Source organism: Balaenoptera acutorostrata, chromosome 10 (assembly GCF_949987535.1).
Source record: "Balaenoptera acutorostrata chromosome 10, mBalAcu1.1, whole genome shotgun sequence".
Classification (NCBI taxonomy): Eukaryota; Metazoa; Chordata; class Mammalia; order Artiodactyla; family Balaenopteridae; genus Balaenoptera; species Balaenoptera acutorostrata.
In genome coordinates, this window is record NC_080073.1 from 31,990,489 (window position 1) to 32,011,544 (window position 21,056).

The window sequence follows — 21,056 nt, forward strand, 5'->3', positions numbered from 1 at the left end:
GTGATGGTTGCATAACTCTGTGAATATACTAAAAACCAATGAATCGTTCATTTTAAAAGACTGAATTTTATGGTATATAAATTATATCTCAATAAAGCTGTTATTTTCTTTTTTTTAAGACAGCTACACAAAACTCTAATTTTATCTTTCCATCTCACTCTGACTTTGTAACTTTGCTCCTAGGATTTCTGGGTTAAGTCAAAGGAAGTGCTGTTTATTCCACAGGCAAGGACAATTGGTATTAGGTAACACCTATATTAATTGCTATCAGTTAACTAACATACGTGGTATCAGGCCCAACACATCTTCAGTAAACTCTTTGTGATAAACATTTTGGAGACACTAGAAACTAAAATACTGGAATCAACTATGAAGGTACCACTTCCTGGCCCCCCCAAACTTGCCTTTCATCACTTGGGTAATCTTCCCTCTTTAAGAAGGGAAGGGACAGCAGGAGGCACAGGAAGCCTACCTATTTATTATCACCTACCTATTCCAAGAGAAATTAGGAACAACTGGGATCACACACAATAGACTTACTAGGAAGAGAACAACCAATAAAAAAAGATGTACCTTTCTTTTTGCATCTTTCTACACTCTCCAGCCCTGCTTATTCTAGCAACACATTTTCACTGAATGCCTTCCTAAGGAAGAAAGGAAAGAAGAAAACTAATATTTATTAAAATACATGTTGCACCACCAGGCCTTCATTTAACCTTAACATTAAAGCTATGATATAGATATTATTTCCATTTATAAGTGGGAAAAGTGGGGCACAGGCAAGTATCTTTCTAAAGTCACAGAGCTATGGAATACAGAAGCAGGGATTTATATCATAGAATTAAAAGGGACATTTTTCCCCCATTACTTCACACTGACCTTTATGTTTCATTTATCCTTCACTCCTCCCAAAAACCCTCTTCCAAAATGAAACACAACAGAAGAATAAGCAATTTGCAGAAGATACGAAAATGACATTTCTTTTCATTAATTCCTAGGTGACAATTTAAAGGCCACCAGGCTGTCTATAAATGATTTAGTCTCTGTTTATAATTCAAAAAGAGACCAATGGTTACTTTGGCTAGCAGTTTATATATTTAATTACAGATCATTAATAAAGAAAATTGTGTTGATATTTTACAAGTCCATTTGAAACTTAGAGGCCTTAATATTTCACACCAGGGAGATAAGCACAGGCAATATGCTCAAGTAGGAACAATTGTCCTCAAGATTTTTTCTACACTGGAACCTACTGTTGCACTGTATAAACGAGTTTGTTTTTTGTTTTTTAATTTTAATATATTCTTGGGAAATGTGGCAATATCTGAATTCTGGTTTGGTCATTTTCAGTTATATGTGCCTTGGCAAGCCAAATAAGGGGATTATAGATTTACAGGGGTTTCCAAACTTCAAATTCTGATCCATTAGTGTGTTACTAAGTCAATTTAGTGGGCTGTTACTAATGGTTTAAAAAAAAAAAAATTAAGAGAACAAAAGTAAGACCAAATGTAAAACAGATAGCTAGTGGGAAGCAGCCGCATAGCACAGGGAGATCAGCTCGGTGCTTTGTGACCACCTAGAGGGGTGGGATAGGGAGGGTGGGAGGGAGGGAGATGCAAGAGGGAAGAGATATGGGAACATATGTATATGTATAACTGATTCACTTTGTTATAAAGCAGAAACTAACACACCATTGTAAAGCAATTATACTCCAATAAAGATGTTAAAATAAAAAAGAAAAGAAACTCAAATTTTATCTGAAAACAAAAAAAAGAGAACAAAAGTAAGAATATATGAAATGAGGTTCAGTACTGTTTAGAAAACTTTGTTTGAAAAACAAAAATGTGTGTGTGTTTTTCTATGTGTATACACATACACACACATATATCTCAACACCTCATGTTTGTAGCTCTTAACTCTAAAACCATAAATTTTCAAATTAAAAAAATTTTTAATCAATATTAACCCATGTTCTTTTCATTCTAACATGTCTATATTATGTCCAAAGCACACCATGGTATCTTTGGCCTTCATTTAGCTTGAACATACCATTTACGTTAGTTGCTCATTGATCAACCTGCTAATGGCTTCCAAACACCTTGGGATAAAGTCCAAAGTTCTTACCATTACAGCCAATAAAGCCCCACATGATCTGGCTCCTGGTTCCCTCTCCAAACTCATTAACTCACACTATTTTCCTCCCTTATCCCTCTCAGCCACACTAACCTCCACTCATGCCCCTGAGCCTCCACACTTGGGTATAGCCAGACTGCAATTGTTTACTTCCCTGCAGAAATATTTTCACTGATTTAACCTTCTGCCCTTGGTGTTTTGAAAAACTGTTATTAAAAATAATGTTTCTGCACCTTCTACGAAACAATCTGCCACTATTCAGTCTACATTATACAGAAGCTATTCTATTTACTATCAGGTTAGATAGGTATAAATAAGTCAACTTGTTTGCAAGGCACTGGGAAGTGACTGTGCTTACAGTCCCTGGATGCATTTCCCACAGCAGGTATGTCAGTTGGTCCTTTGTCACTTTCAAACCAGAAATATCTTTCTCCTCTATGCTGATACACCTTTTTCTATCAGGCTTTTTTTTTTTGATTTATTTATTTTTGGCTGCATTGGGTCTTCATTGCTGTGCATGGGCTTTCTCTAGTTGCTGCGAGCGGGGGCTACTCTTCGTTGCAGTGCGTGACTGCAACGTCTCATTGCTGTGGCTTCTCTTGTTGTGGAGCATGGGCTCTAGGTGCGTGGCTTCAGTAGTTGTGGCACATGGGCTCAGTAGTTGTGGCTCTCGGGCTCTAGAGCGCAGGCTCAGTAGTTGTGGCGCACGGGCTAAGTTGTTCCGTGGCATGTGGGATCTTCCCGGACCAGGGATCGAACCTGTGTCCCCTGCACTGGCAGGCGGATTCTTAACCACTGTGCCACCAGGGAAGTCCCAAAAGAGATAATTTCTAACTACTCTAAAAAACAAATCTTGTTGAAGCTTTAACTATCTTTATTTCCTAGTAGCCTAAGGAATGCCCAAGCATCTCTGGTGTTTGTATTAGCCACTGGGCATTCACTCTGATGTAGAGCAGATGTGTAAGGAGCCCAGAATTTATAAAACCCCCTGTAGCTCGTGGCCAAAGTTCAACTTTCACTGTTTTCAGGCTTTATCTTCAATTAACTCCCTGCCTTCCCCTGATTGAAGGTTAAGCTCCCCCAAATCAAGCACTGATGGTGATCCTTGAACTGAAAGGTTGTCCTTGCCCCATCAATCACTTTTCCTTGTTTCTTGCTTATTACGATTACCTTTAAAGACGCAGGCACAGCACTTTACAGGTTGCATAATTTGCTCTTTGGCCTTCAGAAAGTTTCTGCTCTTTCACTCCATAAACAAATACATTTTGCATCACTTTCAACTTCGCTACAATTTGTAAATGCTTTCATTTCCACTATAATGATAAACTGCTTCTTTCTAGCTTTTCTGCGTTGACAGGTTTTTGCAATACCCAACCACCAATAGGGATTTCCCTGGTGGTCCAGTGGTAAAGAATCTGCCTCTCAATGCAGGGGACGCGGGTTCGATCCCTGGTCAGGGAACTAAGATCCCACATGCTGTGGGGCAACTAAGCCCATGTGCCGTGACTACTGAGCTTGCACCCTCAATGAGAGAGCCCGTGTGCTGCAAACTACAGAGCCCACGCACTCTGGAGCCTGTGCACCACAACTAGAGAGAGAGGAAAAAAAGAAACCCACGCGTCACAACTAGAGAGAAGCCCGCATGCCGCAAGGAAGAGCCCGCGAGCCGCAACAAAAGATCCCTCATGCCTCAGTGAAGATCCCATACGCCTCAACTAAGACCCGATGCAGCCAATAAATAAATACATACATACACACACACACACACACAGATATGATGATAGTAATTATAAAAAAAAATCCAACCACCGATAGATTAATAACATTTGAATTAAAGCTTCAGAACAAAGCACAAACACAGGAGACATGCCACAGGCCAGAGGCCAGAAATTCTAAGTCCATACAGAGGGGTTTTAAAAATGTGAATGCAGAGTAGATTCTGGATTCTAGATGGCAGATACTACATCATAGATTTTTTTTTCTTTTTCTTGGCCTGCACCACGCGGCATGCAGAATCTTAGTTCCCTGACCAGGGATCAAACCTCTGTCCCCTGCAGTGGAAGTGTGGAGTCTTAACCACTGGACCACCAGGCAAGACTCCATACATCATAGATTTTTAATTTACTTGAATCACCACCTAAAATCAAAAAGAGTGACTAAGATAGCAAAACCAAAATCCCATGGGCAACATTTGCAACAAAAATTGGTGACAAATTATCCATATGAACCTCAAAATACAAGCGGGGAAAACCATCAACAGTCACAAGACCTTCATGAAATCAGCATCTGTGCAGGAGGATGTATATGAAAACAATGCGGGATTTGAGGGACTTGAGAACCTCAAAATAGTCACTAGATATTTACTGGACAATATGATAGCCAATTTGAGAAGAGAAGATGAAAATGGGAAAGGTTCAGCCCAATCCACTAACAAGTGAGTATGAGGTAGATTCTGAAAAAGGCTGGAGCAGTCTGAGTCATATAAATTCTTAAAACTAACCTACCAACCAAAGCTGCCTTCCAGGATAGGGCTCCACACTGTGGGAAAGCTGTTGGGTGTGGAACCAAAATTGATCAGGGCAGGGACAATAGAGACAAGGAAAGAAAAGACCCAGATAAAAGTAGAAAAGGGGAAAGGAAGCCATCATACTTTTAAACATTTTACAAAAACAACAGAAGAGGGAGCTCTGTGACATTAGAAAATTTATCCTGAACCACGACCCCCCTCTGTAAGTTCAGGAAAACAAATTTCACATAAAAATGAGCAACAGAAAAATATCAATGTCCCATGCCATACAGTTATTTTTTTAAAAAAAGAATAAAGAGCAAAATAACATTCCCTACACATAATGACAGACATACCTTGGGAACAGATCAAAATTATACTATTTCAGAACAAGCTAAAAGACATTAAGAAAATAACTCAAGGCACGAAAAAGAAATATAAATCACAACTACAAAACTCAGGGAAAGGTGAAAGAACTCAAAAAGAAATAGAAAAAAAGGAAGTCATTTCAGGAATGAGTACAAAATTAAAAGGACACAAGTAACTAAATATAACAAAAAATGCCTTAAGAGAAATAAGAAATAAAAAGAAGGAAATTTTTTTTGAATCAAAAAAAATGAAGAAAGTGAAATCAGCAAAATGGCAGAGTAGGCGGCTCCAAGCTCTCATCCCCACACAAAGGCTGAAAAAACAAGCAGAAACTGTCAGAACCAACTTCACCAGAACCTTGGAAAGCAAAGTTTTACAGCAACCATGTGAACACTGAATCAAGAAAAAGGCAACTTAAAAATGGTAGGAAATCTTGGGACTTCCCTGGTAGCGCAGTAGTTAAGAATCTGCCTGCCAGTGCAGGGCACACGGGTTCAATCCCTGGGCCAGGAAGATCCCACATGCCACGGAGCAACTAAGCCCATGCGCCACAACTACTGAGCCTGTGCTCTAGAGCCCAGGAGCCACAACTACTGAGCCCGCGCACCACAACTACTGAAGCCCATGAGCCTAGAGCCTGTGCTCTGCAACAAGAAGCCACTGCAATGAGAAGCCCACGCACTGAACGAAGAGTAGCCCCTGCTTGCCACAACCAGAGAAAGCCTGCGCACAGCAACGAAGACCCAACACAGCCAAAAAAAAAAAAAGGGGGAAATCTTCATGGCATTCCTCACCGTTGTCCCCTCCCTTCCCCCTGTAAAACAGAAGCCTTGAAGACATCAACCTGAATTCCCACTGTGGGACCCTGCTACCTGGTTCCAGAGAGAGCAGACCTAAATTGCAAATTATTGTGTCCGTCTACTCTAACGTGTCTGGGGGCTACCTGAAGGTCTGACTAGAGGCTCTCACCTCTGTTTAGCCTAACTCAGAACTCACCCATGCTGGAAAAGCAGTGGCTCGGCTTGCTGAAAAAGTGGGATTTATCCAAAGTGGTTCAACATAAGTCAATCAATATAATATACCACATTAATAGAAAAAAGGAAAAAAACAAAATGAAACCACAAGATCATCTCAATTGATGTAGAAAAGGCATTTGACAAAATCCAACACCCTTTCATGATATTAAAAAAAACAAAACAAAAAACAAAAAAAACCCCAGAAAGCTAGGACTGAAAGGAACTTCCTTAACATGATAGAGGACATTTATGAAAAACCCACAGCTAACATAATACTCAATGGTGAAAGACTGAAAGCTTTCTTCCTAAGATCAGGAACATGGCAAGAAAGCCTACTTTTCACCATTGCTACACAATACTGTACTGAAGTTCTAGCCAGACACAAGAAAAAGAAATAGAAGGCATCCAAATTGGAAAGGAAGAAGTATACTATGTCTATTCACAGATGAAAAGATTCTCTATATGGAAAATCCCACAGAACCCAGAAAAAAGCTATTAGAGCTAACAAACAAATTCAACAAAGTTGCAGTTTACAAGAAAAACACAGAAAAATCAGTCGTGTGTATACATCAGCAATGAACAATCCAAAAAGGAAATTAAGAAAGCAATTCAATTTATAATAGCATCTAAATAAAATACTTAGGAATAAATTTAACCAAAGAAGTAAAAAACTCGTACAATGAAAACTACAAAATACTGCTGAAAGAAATTAAAGACAAATACAGGCATAGCTTGTTTTACTGCACTTAACTTTACTGTGCTTCACAGACATTTCATTTCTTACAAATTGAAGGCTGTGGCAACCCTGGGTCAAACAAATCTATTGGCGCCATTTTTCCAACAGCATTTCTTTTAATTAAGGTATGTACATTGGTTTTTTAGACATAATGCTATTGCACACTTAATAGACTACAGTATAGTGTAAACATAAATTTTATATGCACTGGGAAACCAAAAAATTCGTGTGACTCGCTTTACTGCGATATTTGCTTTATTGTGGTGGTCTGGAACTGAACCCACAATATCTCTAAGGTATGCCTGTAAACAGAAGGACATCCTGTGTTCATGGATTGGAAGACTAAATATTAAGGTGTCAATATTACCCAAAGTGGTCTACAGAGTCAATGCAATCCCTACCAGAATCCTAATTGCCTTTTTGTAGAAATGGAAAAGTCAATCCGCAAATGTACATGGAATTGCAAGGGACCCTGAATAGGCAAAACAATCTTGAAGAAGAAGAACAGTGTCCATCCAATAGGAAAAGAATAGTTTCCTTAACAAATAGTGACGGGACAACTGGATAACCACTTGCAAAAGTTGGACCCCTTCCTCCCCCTATATACAAAAATTAACTCAAAGTGGATCAGAGAGCTAAATGTAAGAACTAAAACTGTAAAGTTCTCCTCAGCCATTATTTCTTCAAATAATTTTTTTCTGCCCCTTTCTTACTCTCTTCTGGGATTTCCAAAATGCATATGTTGGTACACTTGATGGTGTCTCATAGGTCCCTTAGGTACTGTTCATTTTTCTTCATCTTTTTTCTTTCTAGTCCTCAGACAGAGTAATTTCAATTGCCCTATCTTCAAGTTTGACTCCTTCCGCCTACTCAAATCTGTCACTGAATCTTCCACTGAATTTTTATTTCAGCTATTGTATTAATACTTTTACAATTTCTATCTCTCTAATGATCTTCCACACTTATTCACACATTGTTCTCCTGTTTTTCTTTAATTTGTCCATGGTTTCCTTCAGCATTTTGAGCATATTAAAAACGGTTAATTTAAAAAGTCTTTGTCTAGTAAGTCCAATGTCTGGGCTTCCTCAGGGATGCCTTTTGTCAATTTCTTTTTTTTTTCCTGTGAATGGGCCATAATTTTCTATTTCTTTACATGCTTTGTAATTTTTTTTGAGAATTGGACATCTTGAATACTGTAATGTGGTAACTACAGAAATCAGGTTCTCTCCTCACCCTAGGGATTGCTGTTGTTACTTGATGAAGGCTGCAGTCATCAGTTTATTTACTGACTTTTCCAAACTATTTTTTGCAAAGACTATATTCTTTGTCGTGTATCATCACTGAAGTCTCTGTTTTGTCATCTCCATGGTCATCCAGTGACCTAACACAGATTCCCTTAAATGTCAGGATCCAATAAGAAAAGGCAGGAAGGGTGTGTTTTGTCTCTTTAATCCCTTTGGCAGATGCCAGAGAAGCCGTTCTAGTCTGTGGGGTTTGAAACAATGGCCAGCCTCTGTGCCAGGCCCTCAGCAATAAAAAGCAGTGACAAAAACATACAACCCCAATTTTTGAAAGACAAGCAAAGTCACACCAGGAATCATGGGCCACCATACCCACAGTTACCCGCCACAGGGCTAGGGGATGGAAATGGTAGCCACTGTGCATAACACTGAAATTCTCAGAAATTTATCACCCTCTTTTTCATTAAGCACTCCCCTGGATGCTGCAAGTGTTTGCTTAGACTCCAGAGTTCCAAAATAATTGCTTCAGACAGTTCATGCTAGCTTAACAGTCATCCTGGTGAAGAAAACCAATTTTTGGAGCTCCCTCCTCCATTATTTTTTATGGCGTCACTCCACAAGTCCCTAATCTATAATAACAGCTACCATTTATTGACTGCCTGCTATGCACAAGCACTTCTGATCTTCACAACAATCCTACCAAGTAGCTATTACCATGTCCATTTTCTAGATTAAGAAACTGAGGCTCAGGTATATTAAGTAGATTGCCATGGTCTCACAGATAGTACAGATTTGACATTGTTATTCCTTCAAAACCTCTACAACGCCTTCCTTCTCTCCTACTTAGACTAAACAGTCTCTGGTCTTTGAGTCCAAAGTTATGAAATCCCACTTTGTTTATGAAGTTTTCCTGAAGCAATCAGAATAGGAAGAGCCCATTTCAACTCTAACTCCACTATTAAGGCAAATCATTTAATCTATAACGTTTACTTGGCACCTGTCTGGAGAGATTGCACATCCATAAAATCAAATGCGGAGCAACTCTACACTGAGAATAAATTAAGAGAGTATGCATTAAGTACCAAAATCCTGAGAGGCAGGATTAGGATTAATAAAGTTAGGCACAGTCAGTTGCTAACAAGACACTTAAGAGTAAGAGAAGTGATCTGAATGAAAGGCAAGGAGAAGGAGGAGATGGAGGAGGAACAGGTATTACAGTATATTTATATATAGTTAAGGCCCAGCCCTAGAGGGTAACCAAAAACAAACAAAGGAAGAAATGGGGAAATATAAAACAGAGTGAAGCTATAAAGAGAGGGCCTGAGCACTGCACTTAGGAGTTGAGATTTCTTAAGACAGAAGCTACTACTAAAGGATTTGATGAAAATACTGTTTTAGGGAGATGATTCCAACAGCTCTGATAATCTAGCAGCTGTGTGTAGGATGAACTGCAGTGGGAGTCACTAGAAATAGGGAGATCCATAACTTGTACGTTTTTGCCACCAGCAATTTAGTTATTTCTTAGAGTACACAAACTTAGTTTATATGCATGTTCAATATGGATTTGTTTATATAACCTTCCTGGCTTCCTGACTAGCAAAGCACCACATATTTCAGAGGCTGGAATTTTTAAGTTGTGCCACTGAAGGGGGAAATAAAAGTTTTATTCACATGCCGTAGGGAAACACATAGAAAAGTGTTAAAATGTTCTCACCAAAATAAAATCTCACAGGTAAACTAGAATGAACTTGTCAATATATACCCAAAGGTCTTACAAATGTTATGAAATTGCCAGGACATTTTCCATCTCCAAGTGACATCCCAGACACATTTGTTGTAAAGTAATTCTTTCTTGTGGAGCCAGTCCATAATAGAAAGAGAAAGCAAAAGTATTTCTATCTCTCTACATAGGAACAGAGATACGATTATGAAGAACAGAAGTAGGGAAGATGGGGAGAAGAAATTTTTTTAATTTAATGAGAACATTACAAAACATATAAAACACAGAATGATTACACCCTTCTAAAATATGCAAACAAAATTGTGACAACCCTTCACTGAGAACTCAAGACAAAGTATATTAGATTTCTGAATCTCAGCAAGATGCAAAATAAACATATTATCAGAACATTACAGTTCTGAGAGGTGACGCTACTGAAAGCCTGTACCAAATTCCAATTTGGAAGAGATTAACCTATTTCCTATAACCGAAAACTGATGGGTTGACAGGCAAATCCTGATTATTTTCTCCTCTCATGGTGTGTTAATCACATCAAGATGCATTCTTCTTTGTCTTTGAAGCTCCTGCTGAGGTAATTAAAGAACAGATACTGATCTCAAACTCAACCTTTTAGACCCCAAGAGGTCTTAACCTCAAACGTTAAAATTTTAAAGTCAACAGCTAAAATAAACATGTATTTATTAAAATACCACATATTTTAGCATATTAAGGATAGAGCAAGGGGATATTGTGATATTTTAAATACACAATACTCTGACAATAATTTATAGATCATTATTTTCCTCACAAAATGTTAGCTTAAACCATCCTGAGATCAGCTGAAATAACAATAAAATAATTGCACCTCCATTCTTTATCTCTGTTAGTTAAAAAACCTCACCCATAGAGTAAGTCTTGTTTGCCACAAAAGGAAATCACTGTGATCACATTTGTGGGAAATACAGAACAAGGTCACTATATTTAAAGGATGTAGCCCTACATATTGTTTAATAATGCACACTATGGGCTAATTCTAAGGACAGTTGATATTGATTTATACAGTCACTAGGAGGTAGGGGAAAAGGAGAAATTAATTTTCCATTAAAGATTAGCAAAATTGGCAAAACAGGAATCTAGATCTTATTTAAGAAAACAAAAACAAAAACTGCCCACACATGAAACAGTCTATTTGGCAAACAAACTAAATGGAAATGTTAAAAGACACAAATAGTACATCTGCCCCCCAAAAGAACATTCATAGCTTTTTAAAATGCTTAATAAAGTAATCAAAATGACTATGATGGCCTTTTCTATTCTTTAAGCATAACCACTCAGGTTGGCATATAATTTTAATGTTTAAGACAACTTGTTCTTTACTCACGTCTCCCTGTTTTTAGTGACAGTTAATTCTTCAAGAGATTTATCTCCTCAAGGCTTTGACAATTCACACATCCATAGGGGAGTTCTTTAAAAATTATAATACTTCTACTTTGAAAGAGAAAAGGAAACAGTTACTGAGGACTATAAGTGAATATATAGAAATAATAATGATGAAATTTATGAAACAATGGGAAATGACTATTGGGACCAAAGAAAATAAACCCCTTACGGGGTTGAGTATAGTGCAGAGGCTCCCATTTTTCTGCCCCCCCACATGATTCAGATATTCAAAACATAGTCTATTCCCAATATCTCTCATGACATTTCCCAATATCTCTCATGACATCCACTGTTTCTCAGGATGAGTAGGTAATGCCCCCAATTAAGAGTCACTAATTCTTTTTTAATTTTGAACAGAAATTTAGTAACAGAAAGTATCACATTCAAATTCCACCTCCATCTACCGCTTAAACACAAGGTCTTAAACATTTTTCCAAGGTTTTTTTTTGGGGGGGGGGGTTATTTATTTATTTATTTATGGCTGTGTTGGGTCTTCATTTCTGTGTGAGGGCTTTCTCTACTTGCGGCAAGCGGGGGCCACTCTTCATCGCGGTGCGCGGGCCTCTCACTATCGTGGCCTCTCTTGTTGCAGAGCACAGGCTCCAGACGCGCAGGCTCAGTAGTTGGGGCTCACGGGCCTAGTTGCTCCGCGGCATGTGGGATCTTCCCAGACCAGGGCTCGAACCCGTGTCCTCTGCATTGCCAGGCAGATTCTCAACCACTGCGCCACCAGGGAAGCCCCTCCAAGGTTTTAAGGGTCAAAGGTGAAGCTGCTGGGAAGTTTTTCTTTTAAAAGGGTTGTTGATTTCTTTTACTACCATGAAAGGCAACATCACTTATACCCAGAATTCACCTATGTATACAGAAATTTTAAACACAGAGCAAAGCCAAAGAAGAGTTAATTGTTCAACAGTATCAAAAAGATACCACATAATTTACAATAATCACAAGTTTTTGAGTTCTTACCATATGCTTGGATAAACTACTTTCCATGCATTTTTCCACTTACTCTTTAAAACAGTCCTATGAGGTAGATGTTTTATTATCCCTATACCACAGATAAAGAAATTAGGACTAAAATAGGTTAAGTAAACTGCCAAAGGTAGTAATGGGGAGAGATGTACATTTTAAACTTTTTAATCTCAACTATTCTGCTATGCTACTTATGTCTGTCTGGTCATTTCACATCCACTATCTCTAATGTTTCTACCAACCATCACATGAATTAGGAATGATTTTGTTCATTTGATAGATCCGCAGGTTGAGGCTGAAACACAAGCAACCTATCTAAGTAACCTCTCTACGGTCACAATAAAATCATAAAACAGCAATCAGGCCTTATGATGCCAAATTATCAGGAAAAGTGAACTTTTTTTTTTTTTAAATAAATTTATTTATTTATTTTATTTTTTGGCTGCATTGGGTCTTCGTTGCTGTGCGCGGGCTTTCTCTAGTTGCAATGAGCGGGGGCTACTCTTTGTCGCGGTGCGCTGGCTTCTTATTGCGGTGGCTTCTCTTGTTGGGGAGCACAGGCTCTAGGCGCGCGGGCTCAGTGGTTGTGGCTTGCGGGCTCTAGAGCGCAGGCTCAGTAGTTGTGGCGCACGGGCTTAGTTGCTCTGCGGCATGTGGGATCTTCCCAGACCAGGGCTCAAACCCGTGTCCCCTGCATTGGCAGGCGGATTCTTAACCACTGCGCTACCAGGGAAGTCCCAGGAAAAGTGAACTTTTAAAATTTCTTTCAGAAATGCCTTCACTACCTTCTACCACCTATTTGACATACAATCCTAATAAATTTGAGTTTCCCAGCTTCCATGTCCATGGCAGATTAAAAGGGAACAAGCATATGCCAGGGACTATGCTAGGCACTTTATACACATAACCTTATCTAAACTTCAGAATACTATGAAATAAGTAGTATCCCACATGAACAGACAGGGTAAGAAGCTAAATTATATGCCCAAAGATTACACAGAAAGTAAGAATGGCAAATAAGGTCTATTAGACACCTCATGACCATGGCAAATCCCCTGAAGATCAAGATAAGTTATATCCCTTTATCTCAGTGACATCCCTAGCCCTTAACAAAATGCCTGCTGAACAGGCATCAGACAAGTATTTTATATTTTTAAATAAATTTATTTATTTTTGGCTACGTTGGGTCTGCATTGCTGCGCGCGGTCTTTCTCTAGTTGCAGTGAGCGGGGGCTACTCTTCGTTGCGGTGCGCAGGCTTCTCGTTGTGGTGGCTTCTCTTGATGCAGCAGGGCACGGGCTCCAGGTGCACTGGCTTCAGTAGTTCTGGCACACGGGCGTAGTTATTCCGCGGCATGTGGGGTCTTCCCAGACCAGGGCTCGAACCCGTGTCCCCTGCATTAGCAGGTGGATTCTTAACCACTGCGCCACCAGGGAAGCCCCACACAAGTATTTTAAATAAATATTTCGTGAGTGTGATATTTATAGCCCTGACTCATTCCATCATTTACCCACCATTTCCTGAGCACCTGTGAATAGGAATTCAGCCATCAGCCACTAAAAATAGAATATGTGACTTTCCAAAGTCACTTAGAGCAAATGCAAAACAGTAATAACAACAAATACTATCAGTAGTAATAATGTCAATAACCCCATAGGGCATTCAATGTCACCAATTCCTAGGAATTCTGATTCAGAATAATCTCTCAATTCCACACTGCCTTTCCCTCACCATTACTGTTCCTCTAACTCAGGCCCATAACATTTGCAAAGACGATGGCTATGATTCCACACTCTTCACCCTCTACACTGATGCTAGATTTATTTCCTAAAATACAAACCTGACCATTTTGTTTCCCTTTGTAAAATGGCTGTTGACCCTTTGCCTTCAAAATTAAATCTGAGAGCTCTGATAACTTTCAAAATCTTTCATAATGACCTCAATCACCCTATCAAACTGGATTTTCCACTTTTCCTAAAAGTACCATCCATTCTATCCTTGCTTAACTACTAGCAATTCCCTACACAAGCCCCAGGTATGATTCTTGCTTACGTTGTGCTTGGACCCGAAAAGCCCTTGCTTCCACCCACCCACACTCTTTACTTGTTAAAAGCCTCCTTTTCTTTCTGAAGCCCCAGTTTAAATATCTTAACAAATAAGATTTCTCGTTCAGATAACAATTCTCACTAAATAATATTACACCTAAACCAGAGACTCAAGGCTTTATTCCAGGTTAAGCCTCTAACTCCCAACCCTTTATGTCCAAATCATACTCTGAACAGCGTTACAATTCCATCTTTTTAAAACTATAACATTTATTCCCTGTCAGAAAGTTCCAATAGGCACAAGTAACAAATGATGTTTTGTTTTGTTTTTTTTAAGAACATGAGTAACTTTTTTTTTTTTAATTTATTTATTTTTGGCTGTGTTGGGTCTTCGTTTCTGTGCGAGGGCTTTCTCTAGTTGCGGCAAGCGGGGGCCACTCTTCACCGCGGTGCGCGGGCCTCTTACTATTGCGGCCTCTCTTGTTGGGGAGCACAGGCTCCAGACGCGCAGGCTCAGTAGTTGTGGCTCACGGGCCTAGTTGCTCTGCGGCATGTGGGATCCTCCCAGACCAGGGTTCGAACCCGTGTCCCCTGCATTGGCAGGCAGATTCTCAACCACTGCGTCACCAGGGAAGCCCACAAATGATGTTTTAAAATACATTTCGAATAAATGAAATAATTCATACTTTAGAATGGAAGCTATAAAGTTTTGATTTACCATAGGATAGGCCAAACTGTATTACATCTAAATAGCAATATGCTATATGGAACAGAGCAGACGTTAAAGGTTTGAATTCCAGCTCCATCACCTTCTAACATACTGTGTGACCTTGAGCATGTTATTTAACCTCTCTGAGCATCCCTTTAGTTATAAAGGGTTATTTATAAATCCCTATTTATAAATTGGGGATAATATCAGTACGTACCTCTGAGTGTTTGTTGTAAAGGTTAAATGATGTTAAGCATGTAAGGTATTTAGCACAGCATTTGTACGTAGTAACTGCTAAACAAATGGCAGCTATTATTACTAAATTCACAGAATATGCATAAACGTGTAACCACTGCGACTTTCTTCAGTCAGAGAACTGATGCAAGACTTTCCTTTATGTCTTTTCCTTATAACCTTTCTTAAGCTAAGGTTCTTAAAAATAATTTACCAGTTAATTACTTAAACAGTAAACAGCTGATAGAGATATAAATAAATCAGTAACAGCTGAACTCTAACACATACAGATGTTAAAAATAGCATGCCATTGCCCCATTACACATGAATATTACCATAAATAACCACAACCTGTGCAAAGAAGCAGCTAAATCTCTGTCTCACAGCACAGACTGAAAACCATTTATAAAAAATATGAAACACACATCACAATATGGATCAGGGAATTCCCTAATCAAAGTTATATCAAAAGGAAATTACTACCCTCAGATATATGTAAATACACTCAGAATATATAGCACAGATTAGCAATCTACAGCTCACTTGACAGTGTGAACTAGCTTCTGAATAAATTAAGCAAGTGATATTTAACAGATGTCATATAATTCCATTTCTAAACCAGAGCCCAACTATACTCCTGGCCCTGAGTGAGTGACAGGGTTGGAAATCCAGTGAAGTCATGGAATAATGCTCACAGAAGCATTAACTCACTCAGTTCAAAACTCAAAATGCTCCTTAGGAGCTACACCTAGTAGCATATAAATTACTAGGGCAGGGCAGAGGTTTTCCCATTACACCCTCCTATACTATTTGAATTTTCTGTTTAAAAAAAAAAAGAGAGAGAGAAAGAGACATGTATGGGAAGGGGCAAACAAGCATCTAACTCCAAAACTTTCAAGAGACCAAAAAGCTCAGGAAGATGGGCAATTATCAAAGTGGTCAATATCAGTTTGGCAAAGATTAAGAATAGTGATACCTGGCTCTGGCAAAATAAAAATGTGGAGAAACAGCTCTCTCACATACTGGGCATATGTACACTGGGCATAAGAGTGTAAACTGCTACACCCATTTTGGAAAATGATTCAGCAACACCTATTAAAATTTTAAATGCTTATATTCTTTGACCAAGCAATTCCACATCCAGGAATCTAACCTATAGAAACAATGAAATGCACACATGTACAATGGCAAATGCATAAGTATGTATCGAAGCAATGTTAATAGAAGTTAAAAACTGGAAACTACTAATGCCCAGCCAAACTGTCTGTCTGATTAAATATCAGACATCATAATCATCAAAAATAATGTAATGGTATGGGTACTGAAATTAAAATATATCAAGACATACAGTGATCCCTTTTATAAAAAGAATGATAGGGACTTCCCTGGTGGTCCAGTGGTAAAGAATCCACCTTACAATGCAGGGGACGCGGGTTCGCTCCCTGGTCGGGGAACTAAGATCCCACATGCCATGGGGCAACTAAGCCCACGCGCCACAGCTACTGAGCTCGCGCACCTCAAGGAGAGAGCCCACGTGCTACAAACTACAGAGCCCAGGCGCCCTGGAGCCCGTGCGCCACAATTAGAGAGAGAAAACCTGCACGCCACAACTAGAGAGAAGCCCAAGCAGTGCAACAACAGATCCCGCGTGCCTCAAAAAAGATCCTGTGTGCCGCAACTAAGACCCGACACAGCCAAAAAAATAAAATAATAAAATAAAATATCCTGAAATTGAGATTCATCTTTAAAAAAAAAGAATGATATATGCTTATACACCATTAGAAAACAAAAATCTGAAAGAATGTATACAAACTATTCACAGTGCTTATCTCCACAAAAAAGAAATCTTAGAGTTAAACTTTAATATTAAAAAAGATATAAAACTTTATTCAATAAGGCTAACAAATCTTCAATTCCGCATTATCATCATTTGATGGAAGAAAGCGGAAAGAAGATGAAAAGAAGAAACAAACAAAACAAACCTCCAAATAGAAAAATATAACTACACAAAGAGAGAAAAACACAGAAAAACAGAATTTGCCAGGAAAAAAAAAGGAGGTAAACATCAAGGGAGATCAAAGAAGGAAAAAGTTCAATAAATTCAAAAGGGTTAATAAACTAGTCATCTCCTTGACACAAGAACAGACTTCAGAAGTAAAATCACTGACTTATGAAAGGTACTTAAGAGGGTTAACAGCTCACTTGCTCTTTGTTCTTTCAGATTACAGGACTCAGTTCTGAATGGAAGAGCTTCAGCAACCCACCAGAGTTCTTTATGGGGTGGCGGGGGGCGAGGGGGGAATCAAATCAAGGCATCTGGTATAAATATGGTCTTCAGGATCCCTGCCCTTAAAATAAAACAGTGTTATAAAACTGGAAAAGCATAACATTAACTTTTTATACAACACACACACAAAATGATAATATTTGTACAGCACAAGATTTCCTGACAGACTGGATGTAAAATATGAAAAAAAGGAGTCAAGAAGGATACCAAAGTTTTTGACCCAAGCAACTTAGAAGGATATACAAGTGACCCTTGAACAACACTGGGGTTAGGGACACCAATCCTCCATGGAGTTGAAAACTCCCATATAACTTTTAACTTATAGCTGGCCCTCTGTATCTGCAGTTCCATATCCAGGAATGCAACCAACCTCGGATCGTGTAGCACTGTAGTACTTACTACTGAAAAAAATCTGCATATAACTGGACCCATGCACTTCAAACCCATGTTGTTTAAGGGTCAACTGTAACTGCCCCCACGTGAACTGGAAGGGCTGAATGTGGGAAGGTTTTTTATTGAGGTTAGGGAGGTATCAGGAGTTCAGCTTTGGACATATTAAATTTGAGGTGTATGTTAGATATCAGGTGAAAATGTCAAAAAGACAGCTGGATATGAACCTAGAGTCCAGGGAAAAAGTCTGGGCTTGAGATAAAAATGTGGTTGTCATCAGCATATACAAAGAACTGAAAGTTAAGAAACAGAATGAAATCATTGAGAAAGCAAGTACAGATAGACAAGAGGACCAAGGACAGAGTCTTGAAGCAGTCCAAAGTTTATAGGTCGGGGAGATGAAGACCAAGCAAAGGAAATTTCAAAGATGGCCAGTGAAGTAAAGTGTTGTGTCCTGGAAGCCATTGTGAATGATGTTTCCAAGAACATGGAAGAGATCAACTATGTCAAATGATGCTGAAAGATCAAGGAAGATTAGGAACAAGAACTGACCAACGGAAATAGCAACCTGGAAGCCACTGATGACCCTGACAAGAACTGTGGATGTAGTGGACAATGAAAGCCTCACCAGAGTGATTCAAGAGAAAATGGATGGAGGGGAATGAGAAAGTGTACATACAGACAAATCTTTTAAGGAGTTCTGCCCTAAAGGGAAGCAAAGATATGGGCAGTAGCTAGAAAGTAAAGTGGGGTCAAGATAATAATTTTTTAATATGAGAAAAATTACACTGTTTCATATACTAACAAGAATAATCCGGTAAAGAGGAAGGGTACTTGGCCCAATCCTGAGGATTCAGAAAAGGCTTCTGATGGAACTGTCCCACGCTGAGTCATGAAGGCTGATTAAGAGTGAATCAGGATGAGAAGGGAGGGGACTGAAACAGCATGAGCAAACAGAGGTGAGAAACAACTTAGTGGGGGGGTGGCATGTGAAGCACAAGACTGAGAATGACAGGAAGTCATGCTGGAGAGGTGAGCAGTCACCAAGCCTTTTAAGACGTATCAAGCAGTACAACCTTTATGATATAGATGATAGGGGACTTGCCACTATAGGGTTTAGATAGGTAAATACTAAGATCAAACTGACATTTCACTCAGGGAGGGAATAGCTTGAGGGGTACTAGACTGAAGGCAGGGAGACCAGTTACAGTTATTGAAATAAAGAAATAACAAGGTCCTAAACTGGACAGTGTTAGAAGCAGTGAAAGGGGCTTAGTGACAGATCTTAAGTGCTCAGTGTTGAAAGCAGCAGTTTCTAGTATGAGCTACTGAGATGATAAGGCCATTCCTGTATTTGGAAATACTGGGGAGGGGGTGGTGAATGATTCATTTCAATTTGGGGTATATTGTTTTTAGAGTCTCTATAGGACATTCAAGTGAATAAATGTAAGCAGGCAGTGGGTAGAAAACTCAGACCTTAGAGCTCAAGATATCTGAGAGGCATTTGAGAGGTAATTAAAATTATTGTATTATATGAGATGATCCAAAAGTAACATTTACGAGGAAAACAATGACTGAACTTTTAAGAACACTAACACTTTATGGAGAGTTAGTGGAGAACATGCTTGAAGGAATTTCAGACAAAACAGTCAAAAAGCTACAGAAAAAATCAGGAAAAGAAATAACCAAGAGGCCAGGGAACCAGCCAAGGACTAACACCTTTACCAGTTTAAAAAGAGATGGTGTAGTGACTTGAATACACTGGCGGGGATCAGAAATCAAGTCAAATCATGTAACAGTCTGGACTTTCCAATTCTGTTGTATTAATTTTTCAAAAATTAGTAGAATCTACAGGCCATCTCTTCCTGAGGTCCCTAAGTAGTCAAGCCAATCTGAGTGGAAAAGACTAAAGGAACTAAATACAGTTGCACCACTACCTCTTGTAGAAGAGTATTTACAGTTTTAGTAGAAGAGTATTTGTGGTTGCTCTATACAAAGAAAATTGGTGATGTATTTCTTAATAAACCAAAAATTGTTGTCAAGTATAATAAAATAAATAGGAAAATTTTTACTTTTTATCATACCTGACTTCTTCATTGTTACATAATACTTCACCCACAACTTTACATAAACTCAACTAACAATAAATCTCATAGCCTTATATAACAAGGAAAAGTATTTAAGTATGGATGATGTAAAAACCTATAATGCTAGTACTTAGGGAAAAATATTACCAATACAATAAAAATTTGTCAGGAATGGAAAGAATTTTTGACACTGGAAGAAAAAAGATAACTTGAAGATACAGGGGGAAATAAACAGAGCAAGGATCAATTTCCGTTTCTTGATTTTAGCTCTACTTTACAATTTTTTGGCAGACAATTTGTCACACTGAAAAATCACTTACTCTTGGATGGCTGTACTGTACTAACTGGGAGTGACTCATAAGTGTTTGGTCCCACCCATACAGAAGAACTCTGCAAAGAACTTTAAAAAAAAGAAAATCAACCGGAAGCGTATTTTCATATGAGCACCTAACACAAAATCATTAAAGCATAGAAAAGATGTGACAGAATTATTACTCGCTATGAGAAAGTTAAAAGCATTTTCTTGGAGTGGGGTGGGGGTGACTCTCAAGGTGTGAGTCATAGGATTAAAGAACAACTGGATCCAGGATTTAGCGAAAGCTGGAAAAGCAGGATTCAGATCACATGCAGCTCTCCAGGCCAGAGAGAAAAAAAGCTGAGCTGGGTTAGTGCCTCCAGAGTTTAGGTGAGTCACAGAGAGAGCAGAGAGAGAAAAGCACGACCAGACTGGACTTCAGCACATGGGAGAAACCTGTAGCTGTTATCTTTTGGTTTATTTCTTCCCTTATTAATTTACTATTAAAATATGTTAATTACATTCAAAGAAGCTAAAACAGAGGTTACCCCAGAATCTTACTACTCCACAGATGTGGACAAGCTCTGCCCCATTGCTTTGCATGTGGACTAGACCAAAACACAAAGCTAATGTCACTATCACAACCTTTCTAGCACTACATATTTTGATTTTGCTAATTTAATATAACAACCATCTTGTAAGATATTTATTTCTGTGGTTACTAGCAAGGATGTCTGTTTGTTTACTACATATACTCACCTTGAACGAACTGATTGCATAGTTCTTTGGTCTACCTACAAAAATCTTGTTGACCTTCTTTTATATTGCAAAGGACATTTTGTGTGTTATATATACTCATTTTTCTGTCATAATTAA

At 38.7% G+C, this 21,056-nt stretch overlaps 1 protein-coding gene across 50 annotated transcripts in view; it reads right to left on the reverse strand.

Moving 5' to 3' along the window:
• SLMAP (sarcolemma associated protein) overlaps positions 1 to 21,056 on the reverse strand; it is a 150,175-nt gene that overhangs the window by 88,412 nt on the left and 40,707 nt on the right. The gene's annotated exons all lie outside the window — the stretch shown is intronic.